Raw genomic sequence first — 7317 nt, 5'->3', positions numbered from 1 at the left:
GGTCTAATCTATTTTACTGACCAGCTTTTCACATTTTTACATAGTATTAAGTAGTTTAAAAACCACTGATTTCTTCATTTCCTAATGTCCTTCTCCGTCTCTTTACTACCCAAATAGCTGCCATTTACAATAAAGAAAAATGAGGAAAGAAAAGCAGTTTAGCCAGTATATCAAAAACATACTTCAAGTCTGATGTTACCTTCAGTGCTCCACCCTGCCCCCCCCACCCCATCCCTCCCAGACATTTCGGTAAAGACCGGAGAGGTGATGTCTCATGTCTCTTATTCTGGCCAAACTTGGCTATTGTAATTATACCATGTTCAGCTTCTCTAAGTACCAGATTAGTACCATAGTTTAGATTGTGGGATCGTAGACCTCCATCGTGTTCAACATTCTCATGTACAGATTGGTAAAGTGAGAACCTAGAGTGAGTAAGTGACTTGTACAGGGTCACACAGTGAGTAAAGATTAGAGGTGGGGCTTGAGCTGTTGAGGTCTTTATTCTGCAGAGCCAATGCTCTTTTTGCTGTTTCATTTTAGAATGTGATGCAGTTGGAGATGATAATGCCAAGATCTTTTTTTCTTTTAAAATTATTTCATTTTTTATATTCTTGACCACTTCATTCCTCCTTATGAATTTAGTTTTTATCCCCCTAGTTCTATCAATTGTCTCGTTGGTAACAGTTTAATAATTTAATTGTTTGCATAGCAATAACTATGTACAGCAGTTTGGGAATTAGGGTTATTTTTTAACAGAATGGGATGGCCCATCTGGAAACAATACCTATCCAACTATTAGGGTCTTTGTTTTGTTTAAAAAAAAGTACTTTGAAAATTAGTTTTTGTGAATTGACCAAAAAGAGAAAAATAGAGTATGAAATCACTAAGATCAAAAATGAGGATAGAATACACAAAGAATGGAGAAATAAAGTGTTCACGGATTGTTATATCCAATAACATGCTAACAAAACTGTAAACGTAAATGAAATGGGTGAACATATGCAAAAACACAAAAATAGACAAAAGCCCAAATAGAGGATCTAAACAATCCAATATCAGAAAAAGAAATTAAAGAATCCTCAATTGTTTTACTCTGAGTCAGCAGAAATCCAGTCCCATTTCATCAGAACTGACCTTAATGAGTTTAAAATGGAGACAGCCCAGAATATTTAACAATATTTTCTAGGAACATCTCAAGCTTCTTCGGTGGTCCATAACGACCCTGAAAAGATTGGAAAAACTAACTCCTGACTCAGATCTACTAAAAAATTAATTTGATCAAATTTTTGGAAATCTAATCTCGCTAAACTGCATAAACCACTTTCAGAGATATGGAAGGCACCTTTGCACTCTTCTGACAGGGCCCATGTGGTCCTGAAAGTCTGACCAGGGACAAGGAAGAGTGTAGGCACATGACTATCTGCCAAAACATTGAAGATTAGCAGAGGCTATAGATAACAGCATATCCAAAATATTCACTGTGACCATGTTGTATTTCTCCCAGTAATGTGGGAATTATTGAACATTAAGAAAATTATTGCCTTGATTAATCTTTTCTCAGATAAAGGTAACAAGTTTCCTACGGTTATAGTAACAGAAGAAAAAAGCCCTAGACAAAAATAGAAACAAAAGCATTCAGTTATTCTTTAAATGCTGAAAAATTTAGGTATAAAAGAACTTTTCTTAATTGAATCTAAAACCAAGAGCTAGCATCATTTGTAACAGAGAAGCACTTGAAGCTTTCCCAGTAAGAGCAGTGACAGAGCAAAGCTGCCTGTTGTCTCCATTAATATTTGATGAGTGCTAGAAGGGCTCACTATAAAAGAAACTACAAAAAAAATAGGTTTTATTTAGAGTACTTCACAGAATCAACGAAAAAATTAATCAAGAAAATGTATGTAGGTTCAATAAATAGGCAGTAAATTTACAAAAAGAATCATCCTTTCTGTATATATCACAAAAAAAAATCAAGAGAATGAGATAAGAATTCCCAAGAAACTCCATTTAAATAACAGAATGTATTGAATATTTGTGAATTTGTTTCTCACATGGTTCATCTTTATTTCTGATGATAATTCAACTCAAAGAATATTCATTTTGGAAAAGATACAGAGCACTGAGCTCATCATGTAAGAGGTCATAATGTACTTGAAACACAATTTTTGCCCTTTTGTAATTTATTTCTATTAGTGGTATCTTATTCCATCTAGTTTCTGTAGCCTCTTGGGTCCCCTTTAATTCTATGGCTCTTGCAGAATAGAGGCATAATCTTTACATAATAACTGCATAGGAGAATTGACAAAGGAAGGGTTCTGCAATACCTGAGGGGAACTTATGATAGAGGATTTTGCCTCTAGCAGTTATTTCAGACATAGCATAGACAAGTGACACGGCATCTGAAAATAGAAATGATTGCAAAAATATTATCCTGACAACACCTAGTGTGTTGGAACCCAACTGAGGAGTCATGCAAAGCCCTGAGATGGGGACGTATGGCAGGGAAGGGGCAGAATCAGTAGAATGTTGAAATTCTCTGACTTCCTATTTGTCCTTAATGACGTTTAGTCATTACCCTTTCTTGTCTCCTTATTCACCACATATTTGGATGGTTCTAAGAATTTAGAAGTTATTTGCTGACATCAATCCCGAATCCACCCCCCACCTCCTACTCTCCCTGCATCTTCCAGCTATTACTCCTCCTTCTAAATCTTTTCCAGGCTAAACATTTCAGCTTCCTTCAGTTGATCCACTCTAGTCCTTACACTATTTAACCTTCATTGGTCGCCCTTCCTTGAATGGCTTGAGATTGTTAACTTCTGTTCTTAAAAGCGTAGTACTCAAAGGGAACATGATATTCTTTGTAATATTTCTTCTGATTTCAATTAGACACGTTTGCTTCTTTCCCTCTGATGTTCCTGTTGCTTTCTGAAGGCTTATTGAAGCTTCAGGGGCATTGAATGAATAGGTGCATTCTGGTTCTTGAGGAGATGATATGCATTTACAGAAAGGGGAAGCTGCTTGAGTGTTTAAACAGCCTCTTAGAGATTCAGTGGAAAGTATCATTCCTAAGGTGGGACAGGGCCACATCATGCTGCGTCCTAAAGCAGTTGTTTCTCCTTTCTCAGGTAGGAATAAGGGGGACCTTTCATTGGAAAGGTTTGGTTAGGTGGCCTGTGCGGTCATGCTGTTCAAAAGTGGGGCTCAACGTGTGTTGACTAGCCTGAAGCATGCAGCCCAGGCCATCCCTCTAAAAAGAACAATAACATCTCCCTGAGGCAGCCTCCATAGAGGGCAGTTAGTTCATAAGCCCAAGGAAGAGGGACCGAAGGTTGTCTCTGTGACCTGAGGTAAGAGATGCCTTCCTGAGAAGATCCCCAGGAGAACAAGGCATGGCATATGCTTCTATAGTCTGTTTCACTATTTAAGGCAGTGCAGTCAAAACATTACGGACGGTAGTCTGAATGAAATTCTGATAAAGAAGAAGCAAAGAGGAGGGATTTGCCATTGGTGCTACATCATAAATTTCAATTCCTTAAGTGGTCACGTTATGCTCTAGATATGCCTAAGTATGCCTCTAGCTTGATGGAAATATTCTTTTGGAACTGCCTAAATCTCATTCTGATTCTATGTGAATCAAGCTTGTGCTAACAAATTTGTTGAACAAACTTTCTCCCTGGAAGATGACCTTTGTCCAGATGATAATTCTTTTTGTCAGCTTTGCCTTCTACTGACAATTTTGAAATTGGGAATTCTGGTTTGACTATTGGTCTTTGTGTGTGTGTTTGAGTTTATGTAATTTCCCCAGAACCTATCTCTCCACAAGTGGCCTGATATATTTCATGTTTCTCAGTCTTTGAAGACAAGGACCAAATAACTCTGAGAGGAGCTCTGTAGGATTCTGCTACTCCATGAAGCACTGCCTGAGCAACCAAACCAAACTCTTCCTCCAAACTGTCTTACTTCAAAACATTTTGCATTCATTTATAGAGAGAATAATACTTTTCAAAACACTCTCACATTTGCATTTGAGCTTTGCAACAACTCCCAGAAGTATGGAGAATGTGTCTTTTTGTTGTCATTTTACAGAGAAGCAAACTGAGGTTGAGATGTTACCATAGGGTGACTATGAGTACTGCACCTGGGACTGTGATCCTTGTTTGCTGACTCCTGGAGCCCAAACTATCTGAAGGTGATGGGGGGAAGGAGAGAAGGGATTTGGAAACAGAATTCAGCTAAGCACAGATGCTTGGAACCTACTGCTACTTCTCTTACCACCTGAGTGCTGATTCAGTGCCTAAAATTCTAAGAATTTATTATTTGCCTTAGCCTCCCTAAACCAGTCATTCACTATCCCTGACCCTTTCCACCCTATGCCATCAAGGGACTATTTGATTTTCTTTGGCATTTGTGGACGTGGGGAGCTCTGTCAAATAATTACCTGCTCTCAACGATTATGCTTCCCCCACACTCCTCAACTCAAAATCCACTTTTCTCATTGTGAAAAATATACTCCAGCACACAGGTCAGAAGTATAGCCCAATTCCTTGTCTCCTTCCCACTCCCTCCTCCCCCCAGCAGTCCTCTGCCTCCTCGCATTATCTCTCCGGTAGCCATCTTCTAACTCTAGAAGAGGAATAACCATTTCAGGCCTTCCTAGCCTTGTAGAAGCACCTCTGACCCAGGAGTACTACTATCCCTTTGTACCAACTTTTTTCACCATCTGGCCTCCAAACAGCAGCTTTGAAAGAAGTGGAGAACCATCCCAAGCAGTGCCATTTTGAAAGGCGCAGAGAGTAACTCATGAAGAAAATGGGGTTCATTTGTAAGTCTCCCTTCTGTTATGGATAGTCTTCCCTCTCTTGGACACCTCATGTTTCTCCAGCTGATCTAAGCAATGCTGTGTTTCCCCACCTAGTTAAAAGATTTCAAGACTGGGAAGCCACAGGAAATCATGGTGCAAATATAAATGTATCATTTCCATTTGTGACAGCAGGGTATAGTTGATAGTACCCTGGATTTGGAGTCAAGAAAACCTAGGCTCAGAATCTTACCTCTGACTGTGAGCATGGGAAACTTGTGTATACATGGTTAAGTCTGGGTATTCTTCCACAACTACAGAAAGGCAATGACATTTTGGTGAAAGGATTTCCCACATAGAAGTCTTTCATGTGCTGATGCATCATACAAATGAACACAGAATATCCTAAAATGTTCTATAATTTTAGATGTTTTCCTCAAGAAACAAAGTTATTTTCTCCCTCACTGATATCACAGGGCTTATCAAATACTTAATCAGATTCCTCATGAAAAAAGGACTAGTGCCTTTTTTTAGACTGTTTCCTGGACCAGAAGCATTCATTTCCCTTCCACCGTGTTTGGTGTCCAGATCCCAACAGGAGAATGTATCTCTTTAGAGCAGGAAGCTCTTATTCTCCAGCCCAACTCCCATTGCCCAGTTCCCACCAGGGCCTGGACACTCTATTACCTGCACCCACCTCCCCTTCGTCCTCCCTGCCACCCTTCCAGCCCTCCAACACCTCTCTGTTCTGACCCTAAAAGAATCTACTAATTGCCTTCTAACTGCCCCGGCCCAACAGTTTTGAATTGGGTACATGGCTGCTCACATTACTTGGATAAGGAGTCACCATGTACAATATGCTCTGCCCTCAACCTTCTTAAATGTGTTCTCTCCCTTAATTGGAATATGAGCTTCTTTTGAGAGTGGGGAGGGACTGTCTTGCTTTTTCATTTGTACCCCCAGGGCTTAGCATAGTGCCGGGGACACAGTGCATATTTAAATCCATTCATTCATTTCAGGATGGTCTTGGTTTTTTGGATTAAGGAGATCTGTGCAGTTCTATGGATCTTTTTTTTTACACCGCTGAACTTTTCTGGTCCAATGACACAGAAACAGTACAAACATCCACTCAAAAACTTGTGTCAGGCAAAGTTCATGCTTTTGAACCACACACTGCACACTGCTGTGGGGAGATTGGTGTTTGACGCTAGGAAAATTGTCATTAGAATGTGATTCCCAGAAATCTGGATTACAGGGTCAAGAGCAGCACCCACACTTTCAGATTTTTTTTCTGATCCCATTTATTCAGCTCAGTCCTGTGTTCCTATTTCTTAAGTTAGAAGTCTATTTAATCTCTTGAGTTTCATGCAGAATGTTTTTGGTGTCATCAACCAAACTGAGGCAAAAACAGAAGGATGAAGTGGGAGAAGGAAAGGAGAAAAGAAGACAGGATGATTGAAGTACACGAGAGAGGAGAGATACGTGAAAGGGAGTCAAAACAAAGAGTGTGGAAGGTGGAAAGGCCACCGGAAACTTAAGGCTTTGCTTTCAAATGCCTTGCTGTTAGTTTCAGAACAAATTTAGAGAAGGATTTAGACAAGGAAGGGAAGTGTACCTGGTGTTCCTGGTCTCTCCCTTACAAGGCTTGTGCTACAAGGTAACTGCTTTGAGAAGAGAGATTGCTTCATTCTTTGTATTGTGTCCCAGTGCCTAGCACAGTGGCTGGCACATAGTAGGTGCTTAATAAGTGCTTGTCAAAAGACTGTCTTGGTTTGCACGTTTTTAGAGTTCTCCTATGTTTGAATGCAGGAGGTATGGTAGATAATACTTAGTTGAAATATGACATTTATAGAAAAGAATGAGGCTCAGAGATATGAATTCTCTCGCCAAGAATCACATAACTAGTTAGTAGTGGAGGGTCTCCAACACAGTTCCCTTCTAACAAATAGCTCCCCTTTTAAGTGTTCCCACCACAGTCTGGGTGTCCTGGTGCTGTAGTTCTTTCTTGGCAGATGATGGTCCTTCAGAGCCTTCGTGCCCTGAGACCCTGCAGCTGTTATCTGAACCCCGATTTTCTTCCTGTCATAAGAGTTGCTGGGTCCTGTTATACTGATTCAGTTTTTGTGACTGTTCCAGCCATTTGGCATTTGTGGGGAAGGGGATGGATTGAGGTGCTCGTGTAGAAAAGGGCCCAAACTCTCCTTCTTGCTCTTGGCTTCCACTTTTGAGGGCCAGTCACCAAGTCACTGGTACTTGACAGTAGGTCCTCACAGTTGAGGGTCCAGCTTTTCCTGTTGTTACTGCTCATCTGAGAGGCTGGCGGGGGGAGCCCCTCCAGTTGACAACCAGAGAAGACACAGGTTGAAGGCATGAGAGTTGAACATTTACTGTTTCTGGCCTGTCTTGGAAGACATCAATCCTTTTTCTGGGTCACACCTCATTCTCCAGGATCTGTTCATAGGGCAGCCAATTCCTGAAACCTTTCCCTTTTTCAACTCACAAAGAGATACGCTCACACC

Source organism: Notamacropus eugenii, chromosome 7, assembly GCF_028372415.1.
Source record: "Notamacropus eugenii isolate mMacEug1 chromosome 7, mMacEug1.pri_v2, whole genome shotgun sequence".
Taxonomy (NCBI): domain Eukaryota; kingdom Metazoa; phylum Chordata; class Mammalia; order Diprotodontia; family Macropodidae; genus Notamacropus; species Notamacropus eugenii.
Note: the sequence above shows the minus strand (reverse complement) of the source record.